This window comes from Mycteria americana, chromosome Z (assembly GCF_035582795.1).
Source record: "Mycteria americana isolate JAX WOST 10 ecotype Jacksonville Zoo and Gardens chromosome Z, USCA_MyAme_1.0, whole genome shotgun sequence".
NCBI lineage: Eukaryota > Metazoa > Chordata > Aves > Ciconiiformes > Ciconiidae > Mycteria > Mycteria americana.
Window position 1 is genome coordinate 55,016,882 of NC_134396.1, and position 21,452 is coordinate 55,038,333.

The 21,452-nt window shown below is 40.5% G+C and overlaps 1 long non-coding RNA gene across 2 annotated transcripts in view; it reads right to left on the reverse strand.

Annotated features, from left to right (window-relative positions):
- Positions 1-200: 200 nt before the first annotated feature.
- The window catches only part of LOC142421687 (uncharacterized), a 76,428-nt gene continuing 55,176 nt past the window's right edge, over positions 201-21,452 (reverse strand). For both annotated transcript variants that reach the window (XR_012778950.1, XR_012778949.1), the window contains 3 exons: positions 7,023-7,124; positions 2,810-3,004; positions 201-364 (listed from right to left, as the gene is read on the reverse strand). This is a non-coding gene — a long non-coding RNA (uncharacterized LOC142421687). The remainder of the gene's footprint in view (positions 365-2,809; positions 3,005-7,022; positions 7,125-21,452) is intronic.

The window sequence follows — 21,452 nt, forward strand, 5'->3', positions numbered from 1 at the left end:
TATTTGAACACCGTAAGAAGGCAAATTACAAGCCAATGATGCTGTCAGGGTACTGTGGAGGCCAGGGAACCAGGGACCCCCATGGGGCAAGCCGGGCAGGACAGGGACTCACCTGCTGTGGCCAGATGTAACCTTTATCCACATCCTAATTAACAGCATTCTTTTCAACTATCTTTATTACTTAAACATACATATTTGTGTCTAGTCATCTAGCTGTTTCAATCAAGTGGGTCTTCAAAGTTCTCCAAGGATTTGCAATATTTGTAGGCAGCTGGAGAATGCCAAATTCTTTCCATTGCTTTCACTCTTCCATCTGAAGTTGAAACCCATTTCTCTCAAAACACCATCCACTACAATTTCTGAACTGTGAAACAAATTCAATCTGATTAAGATCTCATTTCAAAAGGAGAATGGTGTAAGTACCATAAATAAGCTTTAGTTTGTTTTTAATAATCTAGGCAGATTTTTAAAATAAAAACCTGCATATATACAGGGAGGCTTTAGAGCATTTTTTAAGATGGTAGGCTGTTCTTTTTCTGATAGTCTGCAAGAGCTGAACAAATTTTCAATTACAACGTTGAACGGTAAGTGAGAAACATAGGGAAGTGCAGGGTGCTTCTGGTCAATGCAAAGCTTTTAACACTGGGTGTCACTATTGCTTCATGCAAGGGAAGCACAGCAACCACTTGCTGTGGAAACAGGATGAAATATTACATGACCAAATATCTTTATCAGCTGTGAAATCTTCACCGCATTAACGTCAGAAGAAAGATATAAGTAACAGTTCGTTTCTTCATTATCACTGCTTATATTTCATGAAATTAGAAGTCATAAAACCAGTAATGTTGGAAGCTTGAAAGCTACTACAACTAACACGATCTAGGAATTGAGAGGTAAAATCCCCTTAATTTATGATATTAAAGGTTTGTTACATATATAGCAAGAGACTGTGACATTTTTCAATGTTATCTCTGTGCATATTTAAATAGGCCACACAGACTGATGACCCAAGACTAGGATGGTATTTAATTTTTCAGTGACAAAAGAACGCGAGATATAATAATTTAAAAAATAATTACGATATTATATCTGGTCCTGATATCCATAAGTGCATGTTCATCTGGATTTCAGGACTGACCTTTAGGAAGCTGGGTCTATAAGAAATTTTTGGCCATATTGCCATAGCTTGTTGCTGGTTGATCCCACCCACAGTTCATAAAATTACCAATTCATAAGAACATGTTCTTAAAGGATGGATTATCTTTTAAATGGTGTGTTAGGAATTCCATTAAGAAATAGATGGAAGGAAGTAGCAAAATTTCCACCTTGGGTTTAGAAACAGCATAAAAGTAAGTACAAAACAGAGACCTAAAGTTTTTCCTTATTGCCTTTTTTTTAATTGATATTTTTACAACAATCTGTTGTAACTTTCTCATAAAAATAAGTACACATATATGACAATTATAATGTGGATAACTTGCAACATTTTTGTCAAGGCAGTAAGTTATGGTATCTGCTTGGAAGTGTGCTCAGAGAAAATTCAAGAGAGATATAAGCCTCATTTTCCTAGGCACTTTATGTGCACTTCAAGCTCTGAAGAGCTTGAAATCTGTGGTGTGATACAGTGGAAAGTTTGTAATGTGAAAGTAGTAACTCATCCTACAAATGAATATTTGCATATCTGAGAACAGCAAGACATAATGCCTGATAAACAGGTGATCTCCATGTAAAAGGCATAATGACTTCATATCTATGTTCTGAGACATCCAGTGTTAACATGACAGATTACAGACTATGTCCTGTTTTCTGATCATATGCATATATTTAATCAAGTTTCGTCTTTTCCGAATCTATGTAAAAATATAGGGCTGAGAAACACCTCCTGAGTCAATTCATCTTCTGCCATCATGGGCAGTTACATTGCACAATCCCATTAACTACATTTATTAAGGTCCATTTTAAAGCTAATTACCTTTCTTGGTCTGATGACACCCATGGAAAAGCTATACTACAATCTCACATCTTTCATGACTGGATATCACCTACTTGTTTTCAGATGAAATTTATTCATGATCAATTAAGCTCCCAATTTCATCCCTTTCTAGTTAGTTTATACCAGATCTGCAACTTAGTTTGCGAAGTTCTGGGATCAATATAGCCTTGTTCTTTTGCCTTGAGTGTGTTAACTGCTTTGCAATTGCTTTTATCTCAGTGCAAGCTAAAACAACACTGAAAAAACTTGAAAAACAGGAAGTGTAATTATTGTGGCTATGCAATTGATGTATTGGGGTGCTTGCACATATGACTGATAAGCAGCTGGGTAACAGACTAAACAAGCAAGATGTGTAGATTCAAAGCATTAATGAGGTGTACACACTACATATATGATATTGATACAAGGAAGATGTGCAGACCAGCTATGAAAATAAAGAATTTGAGATATACAGCATGAGTTGATCACATGGGACTGTAAAGGACTGAAGTCTGAGTGCCTGCTTCACATTTAGAGAGTATTAATCAGATAAACAGATGATAGGAAACTGTATCTAACAGAGAGATGCAAGGTACTCACAAATTGTATATAAATGGAAGATGCAAATTTGGTTTGGACTGCTAGGTGCCATTGCGTGGTGTTTGGTCACCAACACTCAGTATTGTTGTTGTTACTTATACTACCTGAAAAAACTCACTGAGTTTTGGACAGATTCTTTGGCTGAATGTCATATAAAATCCCTCTTGGGTGAGAGGAACAAACTCTGGAGCATCAAATATTAATACTGTGCAATATACAAGGCCTGCCCCGGAATACCTGAGTCAAGGTCCCAGAAGCATTAGCAGAAGCCAGTGGAAGAGGCAGAAGATCCTTTGCAGAGAGGTGACCTTGAAGATCTTTCCTTTGTCCATGTTATCTGGATGTCTACTGTGTAGCCTCACTTCTTTCTTCCTTATTCTCTTTCTGTTTATATAGAAGCACTATAGAAGCCCAACAGAACTGCAGTCATGACTGAAATACAAATTTTGAAGGGTATGTGCTATTAAAGAAAGAAAAATGCCTGTATAGAGTAAAGGCTGTAGATAAGCCATAAAGCCTGTAATAAATTAGAAAAAAATAAGAGCTAGCACAGATCTACCTTTGGTACCTGTACCGGTTTTGGCTGGGATAGAGTTAAATTTCTTCACAGTAGCTTGTATGGGGCTGTGTTTTGGATTTGTGACTAAAACAGAATTGATAACACAGGGATGTTTTAGTTGTTGCTGAGCAGTGCTTACACAGCATCAGGGCCTTCTCTGCTTCTCATGCTGCCCTGCCAGTGAGTAGGCTGGGGGTGCACAAGGAGTTGGGGGGACACACAGCCAGGACAGCTGACCCCAATGGACTAAAAGGATACCCCAGACCATATGGCGTCACACTCAGCAATAAAACTGGGGAAAGAAGGAGGAAGGGGGATGTTCAGAGCTACAGCATTTGTCTTCCCAATAACCATTAAGCGTGATGAAGCCCTGCTTTCCTGGAGCTGAACACCTGCCTGCTGATGGGAAGGACTGAATGAATTCCTTGTTTTGCTTTGCTAGCACGTTTACCTATTAAACTGTCTTTATCTCAACCCACAAGTTTTCTCACTTTTACCCTCCTGATTCTCTCCCCCATCCCACTGAGGGGGAGTGAGCGAGTGGCTGTGTTGGGCTGAGCTGCTGGCCGCGGTTAAACCACAACAGTACCCTTAGCCAATATGAGTATGAATGGAGGTTCCCCAGTCCTCCATCCCTGTAGACCTACAATTTTTATCAAGCTGCAAAGGTTACACCAATATGTAATAGTAAGGTATTGCTGCTGGAGAGCCGATCTCCTCAGCTAGAAGACTAGGTTGGGAAGACAGAATTAAAAAAAAAAAAGACAATAGCAAAAGGGGCAGAACAGTGAGACGTACAAAGATATTGGAGGAATCAAAAAATTATAATCCTATTAAGACAGTGACCTGACGCATCCAGAATTCTGAAAAGGATCTACCTGCACTTTTTTCTTCTAGAAACACCTAGAGTTTTGCAACTCCACAACTGTATTTTACTGGGACACAGACAAGAGCAATGAACTTTTTAGGCAGAGAAATCTCAGACCTGCTGGATGAGACCTAAAAAGGTGTACATACAAATCTCCTTTCTGCACTCCGTGTTCTTCCAGAGTTAGTCTCCCCAGCAACTTTTAGTGGCTCCCTGGATTGCAGCCATGCCAAGACAGGGATGCAAGGGATGTGGGGGAGACATGGAAAGTCTTTCTTTTTAAAGTCCTGCCTATGCCATGCCTTTTAAAGACTCCTGTGCAGCTCCTCCACCATCTTGCACCCCATGTCCATCCCATCCCAACTCCTTTCTTGTGTTAACCCACCCTCCCAGATCATGCTAGCTTCTGCTCAGGCAGGGTGCAGGGGTTGGGGAAAGTACTCTTCCTCCTGACTGTTTTTGCCACAGAGAAGGACATGTGTTAGCTGGCAGCAAGGCAATAAGACAGAGCTGGTCCACTGTGCTGTACTGGATGAGCACTGCTATGGAACTTCAGGCATAGGGGTGAGGAAAAGGGGAAGGGAAGAAAGAGAAAAAAGACAAGAGTGGATATTTTCCTTCAGCTTCTAATTTCAAATTATGCCTCTGCAATGTTTTTTCTCACTTTGCCTAGTTCTGCAGGCCCTGGAATAAAAACTGAGGTGAGCCTGTTTTTTTGGCAAGTAGAGGGGGTGCAGGCTGAAAGGCATTGCTGTCTCTTGTCTTGTAGGCTGACTGAAACAGTGAACCCAGCAGAATTTGCTCAGAGCAGCTCCCAGAAGAAGAGTGTGTATGACAGTGAAGGCACTTTTTCATTCATTTCCTACAGAAGATGGATGGCCGGAAGTGTATTTGTCCTACTGATAAAATAGAAGACCTAAATTCTTACCTGTAAATGCAAAATGACCCTGAAGAAGCTCTTCCAGATTTATGGAAGGACAGCAGGATTCATCTCCAATGTGAAGCTGCAAATACCCTATATACGGTAATTTGCAGTACACATGCATGAAACTGGTGGGCTGTTCTAGGAAGTGACAGAGACCTAGCCGTAAATTACCTGGGAATATGGCACCTACCTCAGTACATGTCATTACTGTGATTGTGCCTGGAAATGATTAGTAACACAGTCTTTCATTTTACCTGCAACTGCAGAAGTACATTTGGGCATGTAAACTTTATCCATACTTTTACACAGTGAAAGCATGGGCTACTTGAACAACTCCTTAAGAGCAGGCTGATTATGTTCCCTTTTTCACCCAATGCTGCAGCTGGAGGAAAGGACAATAGATAAGTTTCAGCTATCTTCATTTGTCTGCATTTTGATTTCTACAACCATTACAGCAAGTACTGAGCTCAGTGTTTCAAAAACATTATTTTGACAAAGTAAATTTTCCTTTATTGTATAAATTTTCCTTTAAATAAATACATTTTCCAAAAGAAATTTTCCTTTATTTATTTTACTAATACTGAAAGGTTAGTGATTAATAAAGGTTATTTAGGCCCATGGTGATTATATTGGATATATTAAGACTAATAACCACAGGTTATCACACTTAGTTCACTTACATACTTTATCACAGATAACACGAGAGAAGGCAAGGGTCTTTATAAAGTTTTACCTGAAAGTCCACAGAAACCTTTAAACTCCTTCGACCTTTGTTCAGCATATACAAAAATACTTTATTTCTCCATCTCCTCCTCCCCACCCTCACCCCATCAAGTATCACTATCTGATATTTTGTAATATAACAAATTCATATGAAATTTCTTACTGGCTTTGGTTCACAACAATGTACAATTTCAAATTTTGACATTTCAAACAGCAAAATGTTAATTACTAAGGATCAGAAGAAGTATCCTTTCTGAGGGAGAGGCAGATTCAAGCAATAGTCGTGAGTTCCTGCTCCTGGTGGACCAGGAGGCAATTATTCCGGGATGAGGCAACTCCATCTGATAAGATAATTGATATTGAAATAATGATAACAACATTCAAGTTCCATGTTACATACCTTGTAATAATGCAAGGCGGCACTCAAGAGGACTAATTAGAACAACTATTGAACACCTGAGACCTCTTTAGTTTACAAGTTTGTCCATAACATAAGGAAATTAAAAAAGGGAGTACAGAAGAGACTAAAGAAGTCATAGATCTTTTTCTGACACAAAAGACTTAAGCAGAAATAGAAAAAAAAAAATTTGGAAAATGGTAAGACAGGGCCAGCTCTTACAGTAGGCCCAGAGAAGAAACAGAATTTGAGGGGACTAATGTCTTATGGCCCCTATCCTAAAATCTTAGTAGAGGTTCAAATAGTTTGTGCAGTGTGGGAGGTTCATGTTTTGGTGTGTTTTTCAGGATTAGGTGGAGAAGTTGGGGAGAAGAAGATTTCTGAAGAAATTTTATGTTGATGAATTATATCATAAACTTTCTAAATATGCTGTTCTTCTGCAACAAAGTGGTTCTTTGGAGGGTGGAAGGAATCACTTTAAAGGATAAGTTCCCCAACACTGAGGCTGCATATGAAAGTATAAAAGAATATTCCAGCATAGAGAAGAGAGAAGACTTTCTCTGAGATCAGAGAGCTCACACCTAGTAACAGATTTCCATTTTAGAAACAGCACAAACAAGAAGTGAAACATCATAAAATATGTGAGGACATAATCTAGAATTTGACTTTTCCGTCATAGGATATTAAGGAATATAAAAAGCTACCTGATTTTAACTGACTTGCATGCTTGTTTGAAAAAGGCAGTCAGGATCCAGCTGCTCTTGACTTGTTTTTGTTGGCTGGCGTTCTGATGTGTTTGCACTGAATACAGTATGTATGTATTATCATATTATATCCTGCCAGTACAGTAAGATAGCAGCAGTGGTTCACATTATGAAAAAAATATTTTGGGGAAAATACAAGTATCTGTTTTAGCGCTCTCAAAAGGAATTTTAAAAAATCAGTCTTGGTGTTTAAATGAAAGACTTGCCTGCTTACCTGTATCTTTACAGACCTAGTCTTCATTTCAACTATTGTACTGTCTAATTCATTATGTGATCCTTATGGCTGAACACAGTAGGTCATCTCAATTTCAGGGCACTGTAAGAGAAAAAGGAAAGTTAATGTTACTGCTCTGCTGAATACGTGGGTATTCTATACCACACAATGTATCTGTTTGCTGGGGTAAATTGCTTTTTCAATTTGTTCTGCAGATATAATCAGCTGATGTTGAAATACCATCTTAAAGTTCTACTTTGTTGGAAGGGAAGAAAAGATGTATAAATATGACACATAATTTCAACCCACTTAATTGTAATAGTTTACACTCTGCTTCTACAGTGACCTGCCTATGTGTTTGACAACATGCAGTATGCATACTCAGAATTGTTTAGCAGTTAGGGTCCCAAGTATGGCTATAATCTTAACCGCTTATCTCTCATTAAAACAAGGGAAATAGTTGGATGTTTTATTGTCTAGCCCAACATAATGGCCAGGTGTGTTTAGGTAGTGGTAACCCTATACACTAAGGTAGAACCTGTCAAGATCCCCTTCCATCTTATGCAAAGTATCAATCCCTTATCTGGCAGAGCATAGAAGTAACAAGTTTTTTGTTTGTTTGAGATGATGATCTACTCGGCAACTAAAAAACCCTCGAACTGGTAAACATGAAACATGGTCTGCCTGAAGATGGCAGTATTTGATTTGGAAGAATAAATCCTGGCGAGAACTGCAGCTTGGATCCTGTTTTATTATTCATCGTACCACAGCACCTAAGTGACAGGCTGTCAATAATTAAAGGGAGGGTAGGAGAAGAGAGGGCACATGTTTCACAGTCTTCTGACCTGCCATAATTTTTCCTTCTCTCTCAGCATGAAGATTCTCTAGCGAGCGTGTAGTAATAATCTATTTACAGGCATTACAACACCTGCATTCCAGTCTCCAGCAACGGTTTCCTAGGAAATCCTTCATTTCAGGGTTTTTTGTTTTTTAATCAGCTGCCAATTAAGATTTGTCCTATAATGAAGTGATGGTGCTAAAAATGTCAGCACTGTATTGCTTCCATTTCACAATTTTTTTAAGTGTTTGAGAATACATTGAATTTACAGTCCTAAAGATCTTTTTGTATCCAGATATTTAAAGACTAGCTATGAAGTAGCATGTTTAAGTTAAAATGATATGCAACTTCAAAGGGGCTACCGCCTTAGGAGAAAATAAATTTGATAACTTACTAAATATTCACTCTAGATTTCTGTCAGTAATTCACAGAATCATTACAGTTGCCTCGTAGCAAATTTCCTCTTTACAAGAATATCATGTGAAAACCTTGTGTAAATAACCAAACAAACCAGCCCAAATCAAAATAAAAGCTATCTTAAAGAGAATAGTTGGGCTATTCTTATTTTCAACCTATCTGTGGAAATCTTGTCTGTATTATGCGTAAATGCTTTTTTCACCATCCTAAATCATTTATTTCACTGGGTTATATGGGTGTATGAAGATCTTTTTATTGCTTTGATTAAAGACTCCACAATACTCCTGAGGTTCAATGCAAGTCGTAAGTGGACATCATAACTACAATGCTCCTGGCTGGTTACAGAGTTGAGAAATTAGTTTCTGGTAACATGATCACCTTTTATGATTTATTATAGTTGCTTCCAAAGTGGAGCTGTGATTCCCAGACTGGGTTATCAGGCTTACAAGATCAGAGGAAAGGTAAAATTGGGGCATCCAGCCAATGCTGGATTCATAAATCCTCTCCTCATAATAACCAGAGATAAACTCTAGTACTCATAAATGCGGTTCTCTAGACCATGAGATTAGTTGTGCATCTTTTATGGCAGATTTTGGTAACCTGACAGATGTAATTCTAATCCTTTAAAGGGGAAAGGCTAAGCATATGACCTTCTACTTCCTCTAAAAGATGTGGAATCTTCTGCTCCTCGCTTATTATCTATGTAGGAAGTTTGCTTTCTGTCCTGGGCTTGCTTATGGTACTTTTAAGATCACAGACCATTTGCATCCACTTGATGTACTAGTGTGTGCTGAACGCACCCCTGTTGTCACACTCAAATACTGTGTGTCAGGAAAGGGGCAATAGCTTTTTAGGACTCTCGCAGCTGAAAGTGAATATGAAATGAGACCAACTCTGTATCAGTCCAGTTTAGGTCACATTAGAAGAATTCACCATGAAAACAGGCTTATGAGCATTTACAGGCAGCAGCTGCCTGCTACTAAGATGTGGCAGGTAACAGCGGAGAGTCGCATGTCTGCCCCACCTGCTATCAAGGGACTGCTTGCTGCAGGACTGGAGCTGTGCCCCTTCCCTTTCTCCTGCATACACCAGGGCAGGCAGGGTGATATTCTACCCTAAGTCAACATGTAGGCCTACCAGTTACCTCAGTAATTATTTTCCAAAGCTCAGAGGCTTACTTACTTTACCTGAGTGTATATAGTTCCCACAACTAATAGTTAAAGCTAGGAGTTCCTGTAAGCAGTGCCATGGAAAGGAGTGGTGTGGGAAGCATCATACCTGCAGCTTTTGATGCTCCAGTCCAGGTGACTGGTATGCATTTACAACTGGACTGAGCAGAGGAAGCCTTTGTCAAGTCTAGAGCAATGCTGAAATTTTGCACCTGAATATGTGGCAAGACACCAGAACTGTTACCCAGTACTCGAGAAACTGGGTGATTTTTTTTTTTGTGCAGGGTTTTTGGTTTGTGTTTGTTTTTTTGGCTAAAGGGGCCACGGTCATTTCAAGAGCACAAAGAAAAAGAAAGGAGAAGCTGTATGGGAAGTTCTTTAATGCACAGAAGCATGACATTTTAAGTAGTTCCTGATTTTAACTGGGGTCATTATTTCTAATCAAGGCTTGTCAGCAGATTTCACTTCATTTAATCTGTGTTGGAGAGTGATCTTGGAAAGGATTTATAATAAAGCCAATCACAGTAATTTAAAAGTGTTACAAGAGATGGGAGGAATTTAAAAAAAACGGGAGGTGTTTTGGGGGATGGGTCCCAAACAGGATTCATACATGTACCTTCAAGTACAAACAAACAAACCACATACCACCCATGCCACTCCACATTCTCCCATATACCTCTAAGGAAGAGGAGCAGGAAAATTAGATTGTAGGAAAATTAGAATGCAGGCACGCATAGACAGAGAATACAATCTGGCTAGGCACAGGATATCTAAGTATAGGAGTAGATGCAAAGGCCTTCTGAGAACAACCCCTGCCAAGATAAGATTCTCTGGTTTTTTTGGAGAGAAATAAGTGGGGCAAGTTAAAGAGGATTTTGTGTTGACAACCCCCAAGACAGCAAGTAAGATAGCCCATGACAACTTTCCATGAAGAGACATGTTTGAAGAATCACTTTCAAACAAAATTTGTAAGAAATCTTTATGATAAATTAATAAATTAGTAATATCATTCATGTCATATTCTCTTCCTTCCCTGTCTGGTCTCTTGTTCATCCCTCTGTCCTGCCCACAAATGTTTCTGTTTCAAGCAGCCAGACAGCAGAATGGCTGAAAATAGATGACTCCCACTGCCATATCATTCTGCCCAGTTAGTGTCTGTCTATTAGGCTGATGATATAAACTTATAACCTTGGCAGATGTATATAAAAAAAAAATACAATCAAGCATGACTAAAAGATTTTTTGAAAAGGTAGTCTTTGGTTTTATAGCAACATTTTTAGGCAGTGCCAACTCCCTGCAGTCTCTGTCTTTGAAAAGAAATTGGGGCCTTTGCCAGAATTCATGTTAACTACTGCTGGCAAAAACCTACAGGCAAACTGGCCCTTTATCTGGAAGCAGCAGCTGCAGCACCACATTTCAGAGAAACTGCATCTCTCAGTATTTCATCACCTTGCTCCCACAAGAGCAGCTATGTTAAACATTTGTACTCTTGCAAAATGCATATCCCTAAAACTAAAGAAATATCTAACAGGCAAATACAAAAAGTCTGGGAAGATGAGAGACACCTTGACAGGTTATATGAATGCTGCTGTTAGGATAGTTTATGTTTGTACATTTGCACATTTTAGTAAGATAGGACACATTCCTAAAGGGTTGACCCATATTGAATGAAATGCACATATCTTCCATCTGTCACCACGGCAGGGAAATGCATGTGATATGTATTATGAGATCAACTAGCCTAGCTGGAAAAAGAAACACATTCCTGTGTGCACAAGCCTGTTTGGGCTTCATGCTGTCCCATGGCTGAGGGATGGGAGGGAACAAAACTGATTGAATTAAAAAGTGCATAAAAAAAGCTTTGCACAATTCATGTCCACATTTTAACTTTTCCTACTGGTGTGTTTCCAAAGAGAGATAGATAGAGATTCTTTCAAACCATGAATGTTCTGCCTTAGCACAAAACGGTCCCAGTTGCTGTATGCAATATTGCACTTACATTGTTTAATATTGGATAGACGGACCTGACTCTCCAGTTTTTATCCATGTGCAAAGTCCAGCATAGCTATGTGGGACTTCAGGTTGTAAGGTCAAGTCCTGAATTACGTACTGCAACAATTCTACTGCACTAGAAGATTAAATGAAGGGTCCTGCCACAAAAGTGCAATAATTGTGTAGGAACTGCCACAGACAGCTGTGGACAGCCATTGTCTCCTGCGCTGAATGTGAGACTTACAAAATTGGCTACTGCTTCACTCTCCCTATGCATTTGTCTAACAATATCTGGCATGTAGGCATGGAGGGAAAAGATCTGGTGATACAGCTGGCTGGCCTGAGCTGTCAACAGGCTGTGTCTGGTAAATGGGATCCCAGGCTGGGAGAAATGCTGCTTTCAAGGAAGTGAGCAGGGCCAGGGGCCTCTCTCCCACCTGTGCATGAATCTGCTGTAAAAGAGGTGTTCTTTTTGCTACTTAGGCTCAACTTCTCTATCAGAGACTTAACATGCAGTTTACATACTCATGTTTAAATATACAGGGGCTGCAAAGCTAGGGAGAAAAAAAAAAGTGAGACTTCCTTTAGATTAAAGGAACTATGAGACAGAAATAAGGGAGCATTTGAAGAGTGTTTCTCCAAGTATTCAAACAGGAAAAGTTTAGCTAGCTCGATATAGGTTTCTTCAGAAGAAAAAAAAAACCACAAAACAACTCTCTGAAAATGTTACATAGAAAATGTGATTCTTGCTCTAACTGCTCAGGGTGTTGCAGACACCTTGAAAAGTTCTTTAGGTGCTTTAGCGGAGTCTTGAAAGCTGGTGCCCGTTGTAGATCTTGATCACTTGGGGAGAACATTTACCCTTGAATGTCTTACTCAGGTTTTCAAAATGTGTCTTGGGCATACAAATCAAGATGATCAAAGTACCTAAGGAAAAATGTAAAGCTGTTCTTTCATTGTATGAATGTATTTTCACCTGTATCCAGTATTTTCACCCATATAAATGAAAGCATTGTCTTTTGCCCACCTGAACCCTGATGGGTGGTATTTGCTTTTTTTCTTTGACAAAGTCTACATCTCTAATACTATTGTTGCAATCCATAAAGTACAGTATATTCCTCTTCTACCTGCGTATGCAGTGCATGACACCACCTAGCCTGCAGATGAATATAATTCAGAGGATTCAGAGAGAGGTAGTTCCATTTTGCAGTACAAGCAAAGGACAGCGTGGCATGGGTATGGTAGTTGCAGAAAGTGTCATACCATTATAGGAAATCAGTAGTAAAACAACTGCATGTCAGTGGTTGCAAGAACTAGAGCATATGCTACCTAATTTTGCAGAATGACATAGGTATACTTCTGAAATTTAATATTTACTCAGCTTCTTTTCAGAAACCTGCAAACTGTCATGTTACACAGTGGGATTATTTAGAAGTAATTGCACAAATTGATTGTCACATACAATATTCCTTTAGTGCTTGAGAAGTACTCTCTCAGCTGCAGTTAATTTGGGCAGTAGTGCCTAATATTTGTTAATTAAAGATTTATATTCCCTGTGGATTATCCTGTGTCTTATTCTTCACTTTGCACACTGATGTAAATTTGAATTGGTTATGATTATGTTTCCTGTTAAATATTCAGAATGAAGTTATTTACTCAAATAAATTCTTTGGTCATAATCTGGCTGTTTAAAATAAGCTAAAGTCACTTTTCAATATTATTAACATAGAGTTAAAGTTGCCCTGAGGTGCCTCATGCTCTTCCAGAGTGTTTTGTGCAGTGACAAGTCTTTGAAAAGCAAAACATATTATTTTAACAGGTGCCTCAGATGTATCATGACACTTTCTGTGCAGGGGCTGGCAGTAGATGCTGGAAATTATCTGTATGAAATCAAGGTGTGTTAATTGCATGAAGTGTAGTTATGTTGAATGAGGTAGGAATGATAGGGGAACTAGTAGGAATAGGTTGGTGAGCTGTGGTTTTGATAGAAAGACAACTGGAACGTAGAGTTAAGATCAAAGGAAAGATGCACTTGGCCTGCCTTGTTTTCCTGTTTTATGCGTTGTCTTAAAAGTGTTTAGATACTTGTTGATACAGGCTTGTCAGTACTAAGGTGGGCTACATAGTACAGTACAAGTTGGGGGGTGATTGCTAGGTAAATCCTTTTCCCGTGGGAATCTGTACTGGTGAAAGGAATAGTCAGTCAGTCCTACCTACAACTCTTCAAGTCCTCAGATACAGTAGTAGGGCATGCACAAAGTAATCTCATGTTTCCTCCATAAGGCATGTGGTAGTCATATTCAAAGCATGTTTTCTAAGAGGAATAGTATTTAAAGTTTTAAAAAAGTGTTTTCTCTAAAGTTATTTTAATATAATTAAAGTCAGAGGCTGCAGATTAAAGCTTTGATCTGAATGTGAGAGAACAGTGAACTACAACTATTTCAGTTTGCTCATGCCCATTTCAGCTGGCATACCACTTACAGGCACACCACTCCAGGAAGCCATTAAGCCATGAAACTTGGATCTCTTATCAGCAAAAGCGTTTTAATGTTTCTACCCAAATCAGCCATTCCAATCAGTTGTTTGCTGATCCTTTGATTTTCCTGTTCCTAAGATAACACACTTTCCATATTTAATTGTTACGAATTTTCATACACATCAGTGGGGCACTTTTGGGACCAGCGTAGATGAACTGGAAAATGGATTCCTCAGTAGCAGTTACCTAATACTTATCTTTTTGGAAGTTAATTGAAAAGATAAGCCTCCCCTTCTCTTTCTTGTAGTCTACAGTTCTCAAACAGCTTTTCTTAAGGAAGAGCCTTGATGTTGGCACTGGCAGTCACAGCTACAAGTGAGAGGACAGAGGGCTTTTCTGCTGTCTTGGAAAGGAAGTCTTAGCTGACATCGAAATAGCAATGGCTTCAAAAGTGCAGGAAAGAAGAAAAAAGAATAATGTGAGCCTTTTCCCTGTTTACTGAGGGAGGTGTACACAGCAAGTGTGTCTCTTATAGGAGAAAGTGACTTCTAAAGATTAATGAATCCAGATTCATGTTACCATGAAGAGAGAAAAAAACCCCTGTTATCTACATGCACAGAAGGGGAATATGAGGCACAGGCAGGATAAGACAGCCTATAGTCACATAGGAAAGCTGTGGCAGAATAAGAAATAGGATACAAAACTTGCCAGTCATTTCCCATGATCTCCTTACTTACCTCATTTCCCCCATAATGGGGGTTGGGAATGAATTTAGTTCCACATCTTAATACTAGAACCTCACACGGGGGAAGGGGGGAGAAGTGTTCAGGACTGTCGTGCTTCCCTGAATAACACTATCTCTGAGACAAAACCTAAAATGCTGAAGTGTCTTAAAATGTCTGAAATGATTCAACTTCATTAGGATTAAATGTTCTGAAGACTTCATGATGCAAAGTGTGTGAAATAATTTAGAGATGAAAAGGGAACAGTTTCCAGTTTGAAGAGATTTATTTTGAGTCTTCAGACAATTTTTTTATTATTTCTTGACATACAACTTGTAATCTATCAGCATGAAAGGCTCCAGAATATAAGAAAATCGAGTCTTAATTAGTATGTAGATGGAAAATTATAAACCCATCCTCCTTTGTCCTCTGCACTGCATTTAATTTGACAGCATTTTAAAGTCATTACTAGAACTTGTCTTTTTTTTTTTTTTTTTTAACTTTTACAGTATTATATCCGTATTTCCCATCTTTTGGTTCACAAGCAACATATTGCTCACAAGATCTGAAAGTAGCACTTGTGGCCACACCAATCATTTGTCCTTGCAGCCCACATTGACAGGAAGCACAATTAGGATGTTGCCTTTATCATGTTACTTGCTCCACAGCTTCCCAAGCATCAAGTAAAAGTTGAAGGCAACTTACTCATAAGAGTAAAACTGTTTGAAAAAAATAACTCTAGTCTGGACTTGGGGAGAGTAATTGTGGTGGGTTGACCTTGGTTGGCTGCCAGATGCCCACCCAGCTGCTCTCTCACTCCCCCTCCTCAACTCAACAGGGGAGAAAAATAAGATGGCAAAGCTCATCGGTCAAGATTAAAGGCAAGGAGATCACTTACCAGTCACCAGCACAGGCAGAACTGACTGGAGTTGGGGAAAATTAATTTAGTTTATTGCCAATTTAAAAAAAATAGAGTAAGATGGTGAGAAACAAAGACAAAACTAAAACCACCTCCCTCCAACCCCTCTTCCCAGGCTTATCTTCACTCCTTCATTCCCAAGTCTTCCATGACCTCTGCACCAAGCAGAGCAGGGGGACAGGGAATAGGGGTTGTGGTCAGTCCATAGGAGTTCCTCTCTGCTGCTCCTTCCTCCTCAAACTTTTCAGCTGCTCCAGCATGGAGTTCCTCCCATGGGATACAGTCCTTCATGAACTTCTTCAAAGTGGGTCCTTCCCACAGGTTGAAGAACTCCTTCAGCAATGGACTGCTCCAGCATGGGTCCCCCACAAGCAACAGATCCTGCCAGGAATCCTGCTCCTACATGGGCTCCTCTCCATGGGCTGAAGCTCCTGCCAGGAGCCTGCTCCAGCAGAGGGCTTCCCAAAGGCTGGAGCTTCCTTCAGGACATCTCCATCTGCTGCAGCATGGGGTGCAGGTGGACAACTTGCATCAGCATAGTCTTCTCAAGGGGCTGTAGAGGAATCTTTGCTCCAGCACCTCCTCCCCCTCATTCTTTACTGACCTTGGTGTCTGCAGGGCTGTTTCTCCCACATTTTTCTCACTGATCTCTCTCACAGCTGCTGTGCTACGTTTTTTCCCTTTTTTAAATATGTTATTACAGAGTCACCAGTGTCTTGGCTGAGGGACTCAGCTGTGCCCCTGCGGTGGGTCCATTGGAGCTAGATGGAATCTGCTGTGTCCAGCACGGGGCAGCACCAGCCTCTCCTCACAGAACCACCCCTGCAGTCCCCTCCACCAGCGCCTGGGTATGGACACCCAATGCAGTAATGCAGTACTTGATGGAGAACCTTTTGGTTTCTCTGTTAGAAGTTAGAGGCTGCCTTATACGTTTTGTGGAAATAATCCATGAAACTATCATAAATAACCATTTAGACTAGACTAGACTAGTTCACTTGGAAGGGACCTACAATGATCATCTAGTCCAACTGCCTGACCAATTCAGGGCTGACCAAAAATTAAAGTATGTTATTAAGGGCATTCTCCAAATGCCTCTTAAACACTGACAAGCTTGGAGCATCGACCACCTCTCTAGGAAGCCTGTTCCAGTGTTTGACCACCCCCTCTGTAAAGAAATGCTTCCTAATGTCCAGTCTAAACCTCCCCTGGCGCAGCTTTGAATCATTCCCATGTGTCCTGTCACTGGATACCAGGCAAAGGGATCACCACCTCCCTCTCCACTTTCCCTCCTGTGCTGGTTTTGGCTGGGATAGAGTTAATTTTCTTCAGAGTAGCTAGTATGGGGCTATGTTTTGGATTTGTGCTGGAAAGAGTTTTGATGATAATACAGAGAGGTTATAGTTGTTGCTAAGTAGTGCTTATACTAAATCAAGGACTTTTCAGCTTCCCATGCTCTGCCAGGTGCACAAGAAGTTAGGAGGGGGCACAGCTGGGACACAGCTGACCCCAACTGACCAAAGGGCTATTCCATACCATATGGTGTCATTCTCAGCATATACAGCTGGGGGAAGAAGAAGGAAGGGGGCGATGTTTGGAGTGATGGTGTTTGTCTTCCCAAGTAACCATTACGTGTGATGGAGCCCTGCTTTCCTGGAGATGGCTGAACACCTGCCTGCCCATGGGAAGTAGGGAATTAATTCCTTGCTTTGCTTTGCTTGCATCCATGGCTTTTGCTTTCCCTATTAAACTGTCTTTACCTCAACCCACCAGTTTTCTCACTTTTACCCTTCCGATTCTCTCCCCCATCCCACCACGGGGAATGAGCAAGCGGCTGTATGGGGCTCAGTTGCCAGCTGCCGTTAAACCATGACACCTCCTCAGGAAGCTGTAGAGAGCAATGAGGTCGCCCCCCAGCCCCCTTTTCTCCACACTAGACAAATCCAAAATCATCAGCCACTCCTCACAGGACATGTCCTCCAGCCCTTCCACCAGCTTTGTTGCCCTCCTCTGGATACATTCAAGGGCCTTCACATAATTCTTAAATTGTGGGGCCCAGAACTGCACACAGTACTCCAGGTGAGGCCGCACCAACGCTGAATACAGCGGGATAATCCCCTCTTTTGACCGGCTGGCTATGCTGTGTTGGGTGCACCCCAGGATGCGGTTTGCCCTCTTGGCTGCCAGGGCACACTGCTGACTCGTGTTGAGCCTGCTGTCAGCCAGCACCCCACATCCCTTGCTGCAGGGCTGCTCTCCAGCCACTCCTCTCCCAATTTATACTTGTGCCTGGTGTTACTCCATCCTAGGTGCAGAATCCGGCATTTGTTCTTGTTAAATTTCATGCCATTGATGATTGCCCAATGCTCCAATCTATCTAGATCCCTCTGCAAGGCCTCTTGTCCCTCAAGAGTCAACAGCACCTCCCAGTTTGGTATCATTGGCAAACTTGCTAATGGTGCGTTCAACTCCTGCATCCAGATCATTAATAAATACATTGAACAAAACTGGTCCTAGAATTGAACTCTGAGGAACACAGCTGGTGACTGGTCTCCAGCCAGATGTAGACCCATTCACTACAACCCTTTGAGCTCTGCCCCTCAGCCAGTTCTTCAACCAGCATGCCAGGAACCTGCTCATCTCACAGATGGAGAAGTTGTCCAGAAGGGTGCTGTGAGGGTCAGTATCAAAAGCTTTTATATAGCAAAAGGTATCATCTTACAGTATATACACTTTTATGAATAGTCCTTCACTGTCTTTAGTACTCATACCCTTTAAGCCAGAGAAGACAATCTGCAAATTAGGCAAGTTATAGTTGAGTACATTACTGTTTTGCAGTCCTCACAGCTACTTGCTCTGGTGGCAAGCAAGCTTCTCTTTTAAGTATTTGTGTACCTGTAGAGCTGCTTATTAATTCAGAATCTGCTGTATAAATGCTTGACGGCTGGTCGTGTTCCAACAGGGTGGCTGGGCAGCAAAGAAGAAGGTAGCCTCTTTGCTCTGCCTGGGGCTGCCCTGTGCCTGGACGGCAAAGGTAACACTCTCCCTGAGGGTCTCTGCAGCGTGGGCTGGGACAGGAGGGGACAACAACAGCCTACAGGGCAAGGCCAGGTGGAGAGCGGTGACAAAAGACAGAAACACCAACTTTCCATATGGATTTGGAGGAGCCCAGAGTCCTAAAGTCTATGGCAACTCAGGAGGCCAGTAAAAGCTTTTCAGCTCAAGATGAACCTAAATGAGAGGACTGCCTTGCCAGTAAGGTGGACAAGGCAAGGAAGGATTCGTGTATGAATCTTTTAGTTTCAGTCTGTCTCCATTTTCTCCATGTTTTCTAAAAACTTTGCTCTATCCTAGTTTGTGTTCAAATGAAAGACAACCTTAGACATTCAAAGCCACTTTGTTGTACAGGTGGAACCACTCGAAAATTCTCATTAAACCACGGTCCCATTATAATTTGCATTGTCTTTTATAGGTTATATACTCACTGCTTCTGCCATCTTGCTGAGTCACAGTTCTTTCAAAAAAGGCAATAATGTTCTTTGCTTAACATGCATTTATTATTTGTAGTCCATTGCCTGAGTATTTTGTACAGCATTTTGAAGGGACTCATTACTGGGGATAGCGATATCATTAGTGAACATACCAGCTGAAAATAACTGAATAGGATGATCTCATTTTATTTATAGTTTCACAGATGATAGGATTTAACACCATAGGCCAGGGGCTAATGTCAAATTATTTTCAGCTACACTCAGTAACTTACAGTGAATTACAGTAGGGACCTAAACACCAGAAAAACAAACAACCCCCCTCCCAACTATCACATTAAGTCTTCTCCTTGTATTACAGCTTTTAAAAAGCTTAATATCTCCCTAGATAACAAGAGAAAGGTGGAAGGAGAGCAAGAACCCAAAACTTGAGTCCTACTCCAAATCCAGACCCCATTGACCATAGGTGCTTGGTAACTCTGTTGCAGACTTGTGAATACAGCACAGCATTTCATTTTTTCTTTTCTGAGATGTCACTACAGTTAACTGTATAGTTTACAGTACTTTCTTCCTTACTGATGTGAACCAGCTTTGCTGGTTGGGTCAGCTGCACTCTTTTTCTCCTGTAGTCCAAACTATTTTTTGATGGCAGGCCACAGTGGCTCCAGGAGCATGAGACATCACACGAGACAGGCTGAATGGTCAAAAAGGAGTGCTACATGTACACCAAACTTTGTAATTGCAGAGGGTTCCTAGGCAAGATGTGCTTGCATGGGCCTGCCCAGCAAGGTCTGCTTCTGGCTATGAAAGGAAAGTGCAAAATATTGCTTTGTTTTTTCTTTGTCAGATTGGAAATACTAAATCTAAACCGCAGATCTGGGAACTGGTTTCCTCTCAGTATATGAGTTTGATACACCAACCAGAAATCCAAATGCCTCACACTGGATACAAACGTTTAGCCAGGGAAGTGATTTCAACTGAACAGCAACTTGTCATCAAGTTTAGCATCTCCTGCTGTGTTATCAACAAAGCTTATCAGTAGAGATTTGAATTCCACTGAGTTGCTGAAAAAACTATCAAAATCCTGGGCCAATGCCTGTTTCCTGAGAAATCTGTGTGCCGTGTTCAGTGACCTCACCTCTTTCACACCATTTTAAGGTCTGACAGAAAGATTTTTTAATCCAATTGAATGTTTTTGTAGCTTGCAGTAAGTATTAGTAGGACATTAATAAAGGAATTATGAAATATCATTGACAGATACAATATTGTGCTAAGCAACAGAAGTATAAGATGGTACTAAGTAAAGAGTCTGCAAAAAGCCAGGTCTACAACAATCAACAAACAGGTTGACAAATATGTTTGTCAACCTGTTGGACAAACATATTTCCGACAGAACTACAGCTTTCATCTTACAGTGAAATTATTTTGATCAGATTTGATTGTTTCTTGGCCTCTTTCTTTGCCTTCTTCAATCATACTGTCCTAACTCTCAAGGATGCCAGTCCTGGGACTAGGTGCAATTATATATTTAACTGGCTTTTCCATTCTTAAGGAGTATTACTGTGATTATCTTGAATTAAAGCTGTTAATGTTTTTCTAAAAAAAAAAAGGATAGGGGATTGATCTACCTGTCCACAATACCATTCTTTACAGCTACAATCTCCAACATTGTTCCAAATACAAAGCAGAACATTCTACTTTTTCTACATTGCCATCTATGGTTTCACCATCTGCATCTTATTGTCAAATATCTGTTATCAAAGAAATGCTCTCAATGACTTAGTTATGCTGCTGCAGGCATATGATGTGTATATAGTGCAATAGTTTGCCCAGAACTGTTTTTGCTGGGTCCTTTCATTGTGCTGAGCAATTCAGAGGTAAGTCATTGAAACATTACAAGATTACACTTACAGGGAAATCTTCAGCTCTTTGGCATTAGCTCTGAAAGCTGTGGGTGTAATATCCCATGCTACCTGCATGGGATACTGTACTCTGCTGCAGCCAGTGCTTAAGGGCAAGGTCACGTTTGTGCTCCTTAGTTTTCAAAGGTGCTAGGTACTGAATACGGATGTATTGTCCCACCTGTGGCAGGCAGTGTTCAGAGAGTTACACTGATGTTTCCACCAGTTACGCTATAAAAGCCAAATCTTCACATGATGAATTGACAGGGGTCTCTATCATGATCTGAATATAGGACCTAAGGAGGCCTAATTAATTGTTTCTTTCATTGTAGTGGCCATTGCTATACATTTAATTTTCCTCATCAAGAACCTGTGTTTACATTTTAAATGTATATTCATTGACATTTAATTTCCATGTTTTAGACTCTATTTAAAAGCACATTCACGATGAAAAATGCTTTATCACCACATCTGCCTTAAATGACTTCTTGCACAGTGTAACTTCTGTTTA